The sequence below is a fragment of the Podarcis erhardii genome (genome assembly GCF_964252035.2).
Source record: "Podarcis erhardii genome assembly, chromosome: 5".
Classification (NCBI taxonomy): domain Eukaryota; kingdom Metazoa; phylum Chordata; class Lepidosauria; order Squamata; family Lacertidae; genus Podarcis; species Podarcis erhardii.
Window position 1 is genome coordinate 26,627,460 of NC_138509.1, and position 13,182 is coordinate 26,640,641.

The 13,182-nt window shown below is 42.6% G+C and overlaps 1 protein-coding gene and 1 long non-coding RNA gene across 5 annotated transcripts in view; one reads left to right on the forward strand and one right to left on the reverse strand.

The window, feature by feature from the left end:
- Positions 1 to 13,182, reverse strand: part of ANK3 (ankyrin 3) — a 393,627-nt gene that overhangs the window by 261,508 nt on the left and 118,937 nt on the right. The gene's annotated exons all lie outside the window — the stretch shown is intronic.
- Positions 972 to 9,528, forward strand: LOC309341655. Its single transcript, XR_014156504.1, has 2 exons — positions 972 to 1,223; positions 8,575 to 9,528. It is a non-coding gene; the product is annotated as an uncharacterized lncRNA (long non-coding RNA).

The following is a 13,182-nucleotide window of genomic DNA, read 5'->3' on the forward strand; positions in this document are numbered from 1 at the left end:
TTAAATTAAGTTTGACATTGCTCCTCTGTCTGCCCCTCTTATTTTGCTATAGGGCCTTCTGTTCAGTAGCCCAGCATGACTTAACAGCCTTTGCTACCCACCACATGCAGACAGAAGTCAATATAACACGATGAATATTTAATATGATTTTGAACTGCTAGCTAGCCTTACTTCATTAGTATTTTGTTGTTGTTGAATAATTCATTATTTAATTCCAGGAATCATATTGTTCTGGAAAAAACAGTTAATGATGTCCTAGATTTCTTGTGGGATCTTAACTGTCATTGTGAAGTAAAAAGCAAGCATTTGTTCAAAACATTTGTTCCCACCATGAAGAATTTTCCATCCATGAGATCTTTAATGTAGACCTTTCATAGAAACTTTTTGCTATTCTGCATAGCAGCATATCTAATCAAATATTTAACCAAATGGTTACATTTAATCAAATTGTTCATATCTCCTGAAATGTTGTTATATGGGTATTTAATGTATTTTCTCTTTTTATTGTATATTGTTTCCTCTATTGATAATATTGGATTATGCCCAACTTTCTTGTGTTAACTTCATAACCAACTACTGTACTCTTCCAACATTTCCATTAATTTAATTAATAGACTTGCCTCAGGCTGTCTGGGCAGTGGGGAACATTATCTGCATATAGAGCAATTCTGTAATCATTTCCCAAGCATTTATCATCGAGTTGTCTGATGGCCGTTCTGAAATTGTATTAATGTGCCACAGGGCCTACTGTTCCTTCTGGACCCTTTTATTATTAGTGTGGAATGCTGAATCAGCCTTTAAATCAAGATTACTATTCAACAAATAAAATCTATTAGGGCCAGTGACAGTCTTTAGTGGGCCCTTGGCCTGGTGCCACTGGCAGGCCCTCTGTCAACTTGGTCCATTGCCAAGTGCTGCTGCTCCCATCAGAGTCATCATGCAGCATGGCTGTTTGCAGCCATTGCCTGTCACTCTCCTGAACCCTCTCTTTCCTGTGAATATGTGGTGACACATATATGGTTATTATGGGAACCAAGCTGGTTCATTCTACAGTGGATGGCTGCAGTGGTAGAGTCCACAAGATGCCATGTGTGATGACATCAGACAATTGCATCTTGGGGGATGTTGCCACCCACCACAGAATGGAGCTAAGTGTCGCCTCAGCTTCCATAAGAAGTGCCTCTACCTCTGGATAAACATTTTACAAGGAGGAGGGGGCCAAGGTGAGTGACTGTTCAGAATGATAGCAACAAGCAGCAGTGATGGTGGCGAGGGTGGCAAGAAGCACTTCTGAGCCCTGGGCCCTGGGCCACTGCCAAACCATGCCGATCCCCAATTCTGACTCGGCAATTCACAAAATACTTCTTCCAATTATAAAGTTGGACTTGCAGCTTTCTATATTTTTTTTACATTCTCTTGGCAGGGGGTTGGACTCGATGGCCCTTGTGGTCTCTTCCAACTCTATGATTCTATGATTCTATGATTCTTCATCTGGTGTAATTCTGCCCTCATACAAATTGTTCGCTTTCCTGAAGTAACAACAACAACAACAACAACAACAACAACAATTTATTTATACCCTGCCCATCTGGCTGGGCCTCCCCAGCCACTCTGGGCGGCCACCAACAGAACACAAAAACACAATAACCTATTAAACATTAAAAGCTTCCCTAAACAGGGCTGCCTTCAGATGTCTTCTAAAAGTTTGGTAGTTATTTTTCTCTTTGACATCTGGTGGGAGGGCGTTCCACAGGGCGGGTGCCACTACCGAGAAGGCCCTCTGCCTGGTTCCCTGTAACTTGACTTCTCGCAGTGAGGGAACCACCGGAAGGCCCTCGGTGCTGGACCTCAGTCTCTGGGCAGAACGATGGAGGTGGAGACGCTCCTTCAGGTATACTGGGCCGAGGCCGTTTAGGGCTTTAAAGGTCAGCACCAACACTTTGAATTGTGCTCGGAAACGTTTCCTCTTAAATATCATTAAGATGGCCCACTTCCCCTTTTCACATTCTAAAACGTCTCTCTAACTTTTCTGTTCTGAACCAACTTTCTCGTCCTGTCCCCGGACGGACCTTATCTCATTTCTTTCTTTCTTTTTCAACCCAGTGTTTTATTTGCCAAAACTGAGAGGTACAGGTCAGTTTGTATTGAAATCCACTGAAGCAGAACACCTCAAGCATGCTTAGCACATCCCCCCTCCAACTGTAGAATATGGGGCTTGAGGTGGGGGTTGGACCAACAGGTTCAACCATTTATTTATTTATTTATTTATTTATTTATTTTGTTTCTTCCCTCAGGTTCAACAATTTTGATGTGTAGTGTTTGTTAGTTTTACACAGAACAGGCACTAAATTGCACACAGTTTTTCTTTTCTACACTGCCACAATCCAATATGCTCAGGTACAAATGATTTTTGAATATTTGAGCCACTTTTACAGTTGATCATTGTGAGAGAAACAAAACACATCATGTATCAAACAGAATTGCCAATGATCTTTATGTTTTCTTTTTATTGGCATTTGCTTTGAAATAACAAATTGGCTGGCAGATGTAATGTTTTATTTACATATTGTTTCAGTCTACTATAAGGGGGGCAATTTACATCCCATCTGGCCGCTGAGGTTCACCCCCCCCCAAAATCATTGGGTCTATCTTCCCGCCACTTTTGCTGCTGCCAAAATTGGTGGGGTCTTAGAGTGCCAGGAAAAAAATGACTGAGGGTGAGGAACGGAGATAGATGATAGATGATAGATAGATCACATACGCAACAAACAGATGAAAATAAAACTCTAAAGCAAACTAGTCATTCTCATATGCAACTAGGCTGCATTTAATGATCCAGATTCATGAAATACGGGCTTTCAGAGTCAGATTTACAGAAGGCGGCTTCTCAGCTCTCCCAGTGCAACATCCATTATACTTGGGCTTCTTGCCATTTGCTCAAAATGGCTTCTATGGATGTTGTCCAATTGACAAATTAAAGGTCTTAGTTTCTCTTTTGGTTCTAACAAACGGCCAGCACTCCCAGCCCTTGCTATCACAATGACCACTCCAAAGGAGGCATAATTAAGAAGAGCACTGAGCTTCAAAGCTGGCACATGCACACAATTTCATAGGACCCAGTCAGTTGAAGTGCTGCTCAGAATGGCTCCTTGCTGCCACTACCAGGCACTCACCTTAACCCCTTCCTCCCTGCAAACATGTTTGCCAGTGGTGGTGATCCTTGCTATGGAAGATGAACCAGTTATTGGCTCTGTGTTCTACAGTAGGTGGCAGCGATATGTGGTTCTGTGACACCTAGTAAGTTGAGCTGCACATTATGGATGGATGTGGGACTGACACACAGCTGCTTCTTCCAGTGCAACACTGTGTTTCTGACAACCAACACTTCTGCTCTTATAAATATGGGAAATGGTGTGCTTGATCGGAAGGCGCATGTCCATGTATACACACGTCTCATTTGACTGTATAATGTACAATGTACAATTTAAGCAAAAAGCAGCAACGTTTGTTCCATATAAGAATGGGAAACGACGTAGAGATTTAAATCTCGGCCTATTTAAAAGACCCCAATGTGCAACCTTGATAAGGATTGCAGTCAATTAACATAGTTATCAGCCAAATGCATATGGTCTAGGCTGAAACAAGGCCACTGTCTCCTATACTCGTACATAATTCTCTGCTGAAAGTAATCACATGGTAGCCATGGTTACACAGCACAGATAAGAGCTGTAATTTTTGTCTAACAATGTCAGAAATGGGAATGAATTCAGAAATGTCTGATTTCCTTTGTGCACATGAGCATGCGCGCGCGCACACACACACACACTCCTGTTCTGGATTTATTTTCATTTATACTCTCTTGTCACACAGAGGCTTTAAAAATAGCTCAATAAAAATATGTGCCCATGTTTAGTTTTAAAGACAACAACAACACATAACATAAGGTGCAATAGTTGCCACAGCACAAATTGATTATTATTTTTCCTAAAATGAGAAGCCCAAGCCATTTAAAGACAACTGTTCCATTATTTTTTTAAAGCACCATGTGCAACACTCATCCAAAACCAGCTTATCAGAAGTGCAACAAGTGACAATACATCAGCTGGCACAAATTCAGTTTGTTGACGACTTCTGGTTATGAGCAAGCTTGTAATCCAAATACACGCCTACATGAAAGTCCAGTTGAACCGAATTAGACTTGATCCTGAGTAAGCCTGCATAGCCTAGGACTCCCAAGTACTGTAAATGCAGTGTTTCCCACCCCACCCTGGGTTATACATCTGTATGCTTATCAAGCTGTATAGAAATACCCTCCCCTCAAATCATCCTATGCACCAGTATCAGCAGAGTCTGAAAACACTGAAGATTAGAAACTAGTAGAAGAGAAACGGTGGCTCTTGGACAGGAATGATGTGTGCTGTGTGATTTATCTATTTGGCCAATCCATAGTCTAAAGCAGGGTTTCCCAAACTTAGGTCACCAGCTGTTTTTGTACTACAACTCCCATCATCCCTAACTACAAGGACCAGCAGTCAGGGATGGTGGGAGTTGTAGTCCAAAAACAGCTGATGATCAAAGTTTGGGAAAACCAAGTTTGACTCTAAAGCCTGCATCCACATGGTTGAGTCTCATACCAGTCCATCTAACTAAAAACTGACCACTCCAGGTGCCAGTGGCTCTCCAAGGGCTCAAACAGAGGATCACTCAGATCCCTCTTCCCTGAGCATTTGCTAACTGGAAATGCCAAGGATTGAAACTCAAGAACTTGAGAACTTCTACATGCAAAACACATGCTCCATCACTGAACTACGATTAAGCAAAATGGGGAAAAATCCAGTTGACTCCACCCTTTAAATGCGGGTGGTACACACATGTGGTAAATATATACATGGACTTAAATGAGGAAAGATCAGGGTTAGGTCACCTTCAGGAGCTACTTCACCTCTCCCCAGGGGTTTAGCTTGGCCAGTGCACTCTCAAGGGGAAATTTTTATAGTCTGGAGAATATGGCATCAGCAGATTGAATTGCTGTTATTGATTCAGCTACACAGTGAGGTTACCCAAATGCACAACCAAAGAAGAGTTAATCAGAGATGGCAGCACTTGGCGGTGAGATAGGATGTTACTTCAGATAGATTTAGATACCACAGAAAGCAAAGGGTCACCCCCTGCTTTTTTTTTGCTTGTCAAGTTTTATGTGTGTCAAATTCATTTGCAAACCCCATAACCACTCTCCAAATTAAACCAAGATGCTCAAAAGGAGGGGTAGGGTGTAAAATAAAGAAAAAAGAAAATGCATCTTATTTCATAAATGTGAAGCATTGTGGGGAACTCAGTCTATTTAAATCTTACCTATTTGTAGACCATTTTTCTATGCTACACAGCAGTGTTGGCCAAAATTGGGCAAAGCCACAAGACTTTACTCCAAAATTATCTGCATCTACTGAATCATTACTTAATGCACATGCTGCAGGAAATGATGTTTTAATCCAAAATGAAAACTTCAGTCAGTTTACAAAAGGGGGGAAATGAAGCACAAATTCAAAGTTAGAGCCTTTCTAGTTTAACTTTAAAAATGATACAGGGGTGTGTAATGATGTGATTTCATCACATTAATTGGTACACTGAGTAGGTGACTGGAGTTCATGCTATTTTTTGTTGGGCATTTCACAGTAGATGGACTGTGAAAAACAGGAGCAATTCTAAATAAGAATGCGCATAACACACTGTCATATAAACCACTCTGCAAAAGTGCTTAGGTTCTTGTCTACTATTCCTACACACTGTCTGCCCTCCACTTTTATTCTCACAACAGCCCTACAAAATGCCACTATTTTAATAGTGGAGGGTTAAAGGGAAATGATCACAAAAGATGCCCAAGTCTCAGTGATTGTTGACAAGAATAAAGATACCATATTTTTCGCTCTATAACACGCACCAGACCATAACACGCATGTAGTTTTTAGAGGAGGAAAACAAGAAAAAAAATATTCTAAACGAAATAGTGGATATATGATTTTTATGGTTCATGCTGTGGCCACAGACATGTGATCTGACAGTGAGTTTGGAGTAGCCCAGTGCAAAAATCCTGAGGATCCATGTGGATCCATGCTTTGTAACCACAGAGGAGGGAAGGAAGGGGAACCATGGATCCTCTGCTCACAACTGCAGCAGATCCCCCCCGCCACCCGCAGGCATTCGCTCCATAATACGCACAGACATTTCCCCTTACTTTCTAGGAGGAAAAAAGTGAGTGTTATGGTGCAAAAAATACGGTATATGATGGAACTCCCCAAACTGGTTATTCCAAGGAAAGAACTACATGCCACAAGAAATGCAAGGCTGCTGTTGAAAATGGCATTTCCCTGTTGAGTTCCATCCTCCTGCTCCATAATATATTACACAAACAATGCAGTATCCGGGTGTCTCAACTTTCTCCACATTTTGTCAGCTGCCACACTATTTAATGACTACAGGTCACAGGTTAAATTCTGCCAGATTTTACAAAACCACAGAGGGGGTTTGATTTGGTCCAGAGCTGCCGTTTTCCATGGAAGGGCCGTGCTGCTTTTAAGCATTCAGTTCCACGCTGAAACGGTTCCTACTGAAGTTATTTGAGAACTGTGGCCAGAAGCAGTTTGTCCTGTGATACCACACAGAACGTGTCTTAACGCCACTCACTCTGCTAGAAAGAGACAGGTAGACCAGCCAATGACCCCTGTAGCTCAGGGACATGTAGGAGGAGAAAAGGGTCAGGAAGGGCTTTGAGAAGACGTTGGCGGCATTGAGGAATTTCCTTGACTTAGCCAGTCATGGAGACGTGCACATATACTGTTCTGGGCAGGGAGTCCTAAAAGTTTAATGACAGGCATTTTGGGTATTTGCATCACCGTTGTACACAGAGGAGGGGGAGGAATAAGAGACTGCACAACAGGGGGCAGAGACCTGCCTGTATGATGGATGAAACCTCCAAACACAAATGTGTACCAGGTGTTTCAACAGAGGTACAGCTAAGTTCCGTTAAGAGGCTCGTTCCCCACCGCCAGCTCACGAAGAGGTGGAGAGGGAAAGGGTATTAGAAACAGCACCAAAATTATACATGCGCAAAAGTGGAGTAGTTGGAAGGCGTTAGAAACATGGATGCAGAATCGCATTGCAACTGAACTCATTCACAGCCTGACTACAAACGATTAAGGTGTGTTTTTCAAGCCTCGAAGGGTCAGGGCTTTGCACAAGAGTTATTTATGGTAGTCTAAATTAAGGACACAGCCTCAGGACATCCCTTCCCCCTTAGCCTGGCTTGAAGGGTCACACAGGCTTCTCTCAGCAAGAGCACAATGGCTATGACAGCCCATTATAGGGACCAAATAAAATACTCCTACAATGTAACCCACCCCTCCTCAGTTGCTGGGAGCGGGGAATGTTTTACTCCCCAACCCCAGTGCCTTACAATTGGGACAAAAGGCCAGACATCTCACTGCTCTTCCTAATCATGGCAATGCCAGAGGGTGGAGTGTCCAAGCTAGAATGCTGGGGTTTTTCTCTGCAAGCCTTTAAGTAAAGAAGAGTTCCTCACATGAGTTCCTCCCTAACATCCATCCTTCTATGTATGTGCATGTGCATGTGATATGCACATCCCTAGGGCCAGACAACAACCTGTTCATATTTGTTTTCTCTTATTTGCCAGGAACCCCAAATGCTTTTATTGCAATAGGAAGGGCTAAATATAATGGTTTGAGAACTCTTGGGGTAAATGCCATGTTTTGCTCCTGGCAGTGAAAGAGAGGAAAAAATGTCAAGAGCTTCTCTGTCTGGCTGTAAAACAGATAGATCTCTGAAGGCTTGAACTGAGTGTGCCTTACCCGGTCACCGTGATAATAAAAGAAAAAGACTTGTGACAGTAAAAAATCCAGGCTTGAACTGGCTTTTTATCTTTGCTTTTGTGCAGAAAATGAAGCTATCTGCTTCTTCCATTCTTGTCAACCACTGGTTCTAATGATTGCATATAGCGCAATGCATTCTGAGTAACTAGAAGGGAAAGATGGAGGTGCCTGCAGTTGTTTATGCTGCTCAGCACAGTAATCTGTAGTGAAAAATAAACAAGACAAAGATATTTGCCTAGAAAATTCCATGGGCGTATATCAAAACACTGTAATTTCTAGAGCTAATGGTTTGCAACTAGCCACTGACTGACAGCACCTAAGAGATAATGGCTCCAATTACCTATTTAATAATGCAATATTTTTTGTTTTTTATGGCATATGTATCAAGGTTCATCAGAATATGGCACAATGTCAAGTATGCTGTAAGCCATCATATTTTGCAAGCAGCTGCTACCGGGCTTGTCTTATACTGGGCTTGTCTCAATTTGAGACAAAAAGAACAAGGGGGAAAAGGATCTGCTATTGGAGGCGGGGGGGTGGGCACTGGGGTGAACATGCTCAAGAACATGGTTCCCTAGCATTTTTACCAATTGGAGCAATACATTAATGTGGTTTGGTTGTTTGGTCTGTAGGCACCAAGACATGTGCTTAGGACCAAGACTCTGACTTAGAATTGACTTTGTACCAACAGGACCCCGGCGTCAGGCTCTACCTAGTAACAGAGCCTGGCCACAGACAATGAGACAACGGCCCTCTGCTGCAACCACACTCTGGAAACTGGTTTGCTCTACGCAGAAGGGGAAGCTTGAGGATTCTTCAACCTTAACCTCCAAATCTAAAAACACTCCCTTATTATTAGCATCTGCATTGAAATAGGGCAATGGCAATTATATACATTTTTTGATGTTAGTAGAGGGACTGGCACTGGTCTTATTGGCTAAATGGAACGGTGCCAACCCTGTACCAAACTTAGGTGACAATCTGTATATAAATCCTTTTCAATATAGCCCAAAAACATAGCCCCAAAGCAGTTACTTTTGCAATACCACCAACTGCCTCAGGAGGGTCAAAGTGAGTTACCTGAGGGTCTAGCTGAATGAGTTACCTAAGGGTCAAGCTGAACGGTGCGAGTAATCTCTCACCTTTTAGCTTGAAAGGGGGGAATGTGGTGGTGGTCCAAAGGGCCATAATGAATGTGATAATGTGAACCCCTATAAATTCTTGAGTGTGCTTCTAATACAGAAGTTATGGTAACCTGTTGCTTTATGAAACTGACGATTTTGCAAGTTGCCACCCCCACTGGGACAGAAGTACAGCTAATATGTGAATCCCAAAATAAAGCTCATAAACTAGAACATAAGTTGATCCATGGTGCAAATGGCTACGCATAACACAGGTTCCCAACATGCATACTAACACAATGTAACAGATCACAGTGAGAATCAAAGCTTAGTTAGCAATGCTTATTGCGCATGTGTATTAAACATGAAATGAGGTAATGATGTACATGATCGGTGAAAATTGAAATCCCTTGATTGAAATGTTATAAATACCACTGCCTGGACCCCTGGGTGTGGTTGCAGTTTTGCGAAACAATTTGAAACTGTAACCTACTGCCTAGCAATAAACAACAATGGACTCCTAACTCCTCATCTCTGAGTTTTATTGGAGTAAACTCAGAAGATAAGCTATTTTTGGCTTACAACATAAGGAAGTACTCCACACAGCTCATAGTTAAACTGTAGGACCTGCTCCCATAAGGTGTACCAATGGCCCCTGATTTGGATGATTTAAAAAGACAAATTAATGGGAGACAAGGCTATCAATGGTAACTAGCCATAACACTTATTTTTGTGTGCCACCTCTACTGCCAGAGAATAGCTCTTTCTGGGAATTGCAAGTGGGGAGAACACTGCTTCACTCATTCAAGTCCTGCCTGGAGGCTTCTAATTGGCATCTGCTTGGCCACCCTGAGAACAGGATGCTGGGTTGGATAGACTTTTGGTCTGCTCCAGGAGGGATCTTGTTGGGGTTGTTGGGTGTATATGCTGCAGAAGCTCAGTTGAAGCGATTAAGCTTACCACAGAAAACAGCCATTTAGCGGAGTTGTCTGTACTAGGCCAACACCAACATACATATACACACTATTTGCAGATGTTACAATGCTCTTCTCTCTCTGAGCCCAGAGAAGGCTCTTTGCTTCAAAGTCCTTGCTGTGTTAAAGGCCACAGCCAAGTCCTGATTTAAGTTCCAACTTCTTCCTCAGACAATCTCTTCACAAAATTCTTCACATGTATCCCTGTTCCGACAGAAAGTCTTACACAATTCACGATCCACACAGTATTCTGTAACCTGAGCCCTTTTATACACAAAGTTACTTTCCAAATCTGCCCAGATAAGAGTGTCACAAGATGCCTGCAAGTGCATTATGGGGGATGAGTTATCTCTGCTGACTCATGGAGAATTAACCCATTAGCTGCATTCCTTAACAGGCTCCTTCTCCATTCTTATGTTTTTCACCAATATAAGATCCACTGCTAAAAGCTATGCTGATAATGTACTCAAATTTCTGCATAAGTGTACATGTTAAACTGTAAAGGTCTCCAACTTTAATTTTGGCAACTTTAGAAAACGAACAAGCCACGTTACCAGACTTCATTCTTGTTGCGGGGGGGAGTTGTTAAGGGTATGAAATGGGGAACCTCCTTGCAGAAGGAAATGGGAGACAAATTGTTGCAGCCTACAATTAAGCTAATTAAATGAATGCCTTGCAAATGCACTATAATGAAGGGAGGAAATCAAGTAAGATGATAGAAGTGTTATAATGCATTAGCATGAAAGGCATGCTAATTAAAAAGCCCTTGTGAGGCACAAAGAGCGGTGAATTTCCAAACTGGAAAGCTGTTTTGAATGTGCGCCAAGTTGCGAGAGCTTGACCCTACAACTTCCATTCTACGGAGAAAAGCAAATTGTGCAAAAGGAGAGGGAAGTAAAGTAAAGAAAATGCCATTTCTCTCTCTCACCTGGAGTACTGTGTCTAGTTCTGGGCACCACAGTTCAAGAAGGACACTGACAAACTGGAACGTGTCCAGAGGAGGGCAACCAAAATGGTCAAAGGCCTGGAAACGATGCCTTATGAGGAACGGCTAAGGAAGCTAGGCATGTTTAGCCTGGAGAAGAGGAGGTTAAGGGGTGATATGATAGCCATGTTCAAATATATAAAAGGATGTCACATAGAGGAGGGAGAAAGGTTGCTTTCTGCTGCTCCAGAGAAGCGGACACGGAGCAATGGTTCCAAACTACAAGAAAAAAGATTCCACCTAAACATTAGGAAGAACTTCCTGACAGTAAGAGCTGTTTGACAGTGGAATTTGCTGCCAATGAGTGTGGTGGAGTCTCCTTCTTTGGAGATCTTTAAGCAGAGGCTTGACAACCATATGTCAGGAGTGCTCTGATGGTGTTTCCTGCTTGGCAGGGGGTTGGGCTGGATGGCCCTTGTGGTCTCTTCCAACTCTATGATTCTATGATTCTCTCTTTGACATCCGCCCAAGCCGTTCTGTTTTTGTAGCTGTGAACGCTCTGGCAGGGATTGGGAGAAGGGCAGGTAATCACTGAGTGGCAAAGATCCTGGAGGCGGGAGAGCAGGCAAAGGGGACTAGGCAAGAAGGGGAAACAAGCAGTGGTGTACTTAGGTAATGTTGAACTCTGCACTTAATGGTCTTTTGTGGCAGCAGGGAGGATCTCCTTAGAAGGAAATGTACTGTATATTTCTTCCCTCGATATGCAGGATGTCAGCCTAGCTGCATTTGGATGCCACCCTGCTCATTCTGCCATATGGACTCTCAGATTTCTGCCCCCAAGTCCTACCCTGACGGCACCACTGCAAATAAGAAGCAGGGCAGGGTCTATTATGCAGGGCAGAGCTTCAGCAGGTAGCAAAACTAATGGAAGCAGGATTGTTGGAAGGATCAAAGCACTGGGTGAAGTCCAAAGAGATGAGGTGAAGAGAAGGCCAGAGGAAGGGATGTGAAGTTGGGAGAAAAATGAGACAGGAGAGTGGCTATGAACTTCAAAGCCAAGCTAAACTTTGGTCTCTTCATTGATTTTACACAACCAGCCAAATCTTTGGCTGCAGTCCAGTGTTGCTTTGGTGGATGCTGCTAGCAAGCAGGAAAGTGCCCTTCTAGAAAAGCAGGCACTGTGGCTACAGTCCTGTGCTCAGTTGGATGCCAGAAGTGTCTAGGGCACACAAGCTACATGTTCTTCCCTGGCACTTTTGAGGCAATGTATTTTCCCCCCTCCACTGCTATCTTCTAAGTTATGGAAGTTCTAGGATCAAAGCTCCAGACTGGAGTTTGCATTAAAACAATTTTCCAGTTTGAAAATGTGATGCCTTTCTGCCAAGGTGTTATTGTTTTTTAATGCATAGCTTTTATATTGACTCATTGTCAACACTTCCTTCATAATTTTGCTCCCCAGTTCATTTGAATGCTCATTGCAGGCAACTTCCAGATTCTGCAAAATGGTTGTTGATTATTGATATTTTTTTTTTTAGAGGAGGAGATTTCCCCAAGAAAGGATAAACCCAGATTAAATTGAGGGAGGTGGGGGGGTACTGGCAACAGTTTTGATGGATGATGTCATGTGGACACTGCAAAAACAAAACCCCACAACCCAAACTTATGTGCATGAAGATCGCTTGCCCACAATAAACACCTATATGGAAGCACCCAGTCCCAATGAACTCCTGATGCAATTACAAATGACTAGGTGCAGAACTAGCCATACACCACGTGCACAGATATTCAAGGCGGAATAAACATATTCATTGGCAGGAAAGGGAGATCTGCACAAAGTTAAGAACTGGGTGCCTAATTTTGGCAACCAACCCCAAAGTGAGCATTTCATGACAATATGTACATGGAAAGGAGAAGCGTGGGTGACTGTCACAAAGGAATTCCTGCACAATTCCTGATAGAACATTGTGTGGGCTGTTTCGATCATCCACAGACTAATTTAGAAAATTAAAAGGGTCATCTGGTGTGTGTATGGGGGGGGAGGGGATTTCAAAAGGTACTACAAAGGTACTACAAGAGTACCTCTACATTTTTTTTAAAAAAAGAGCAAAGTTACACTAGAGTAGTGGGAGATAAATAATTTCACAGCATGGGTTGGAAAAGAATTCTGAAAACCTATTCAAATTCTGAAAACCTATGCAAAAGGATTGCCTCCCAAACCTTGAATATACTTAGGTTTGTTAAAGTCACCAGCCATGATAACGTTCAGAGTTTGTTGATGT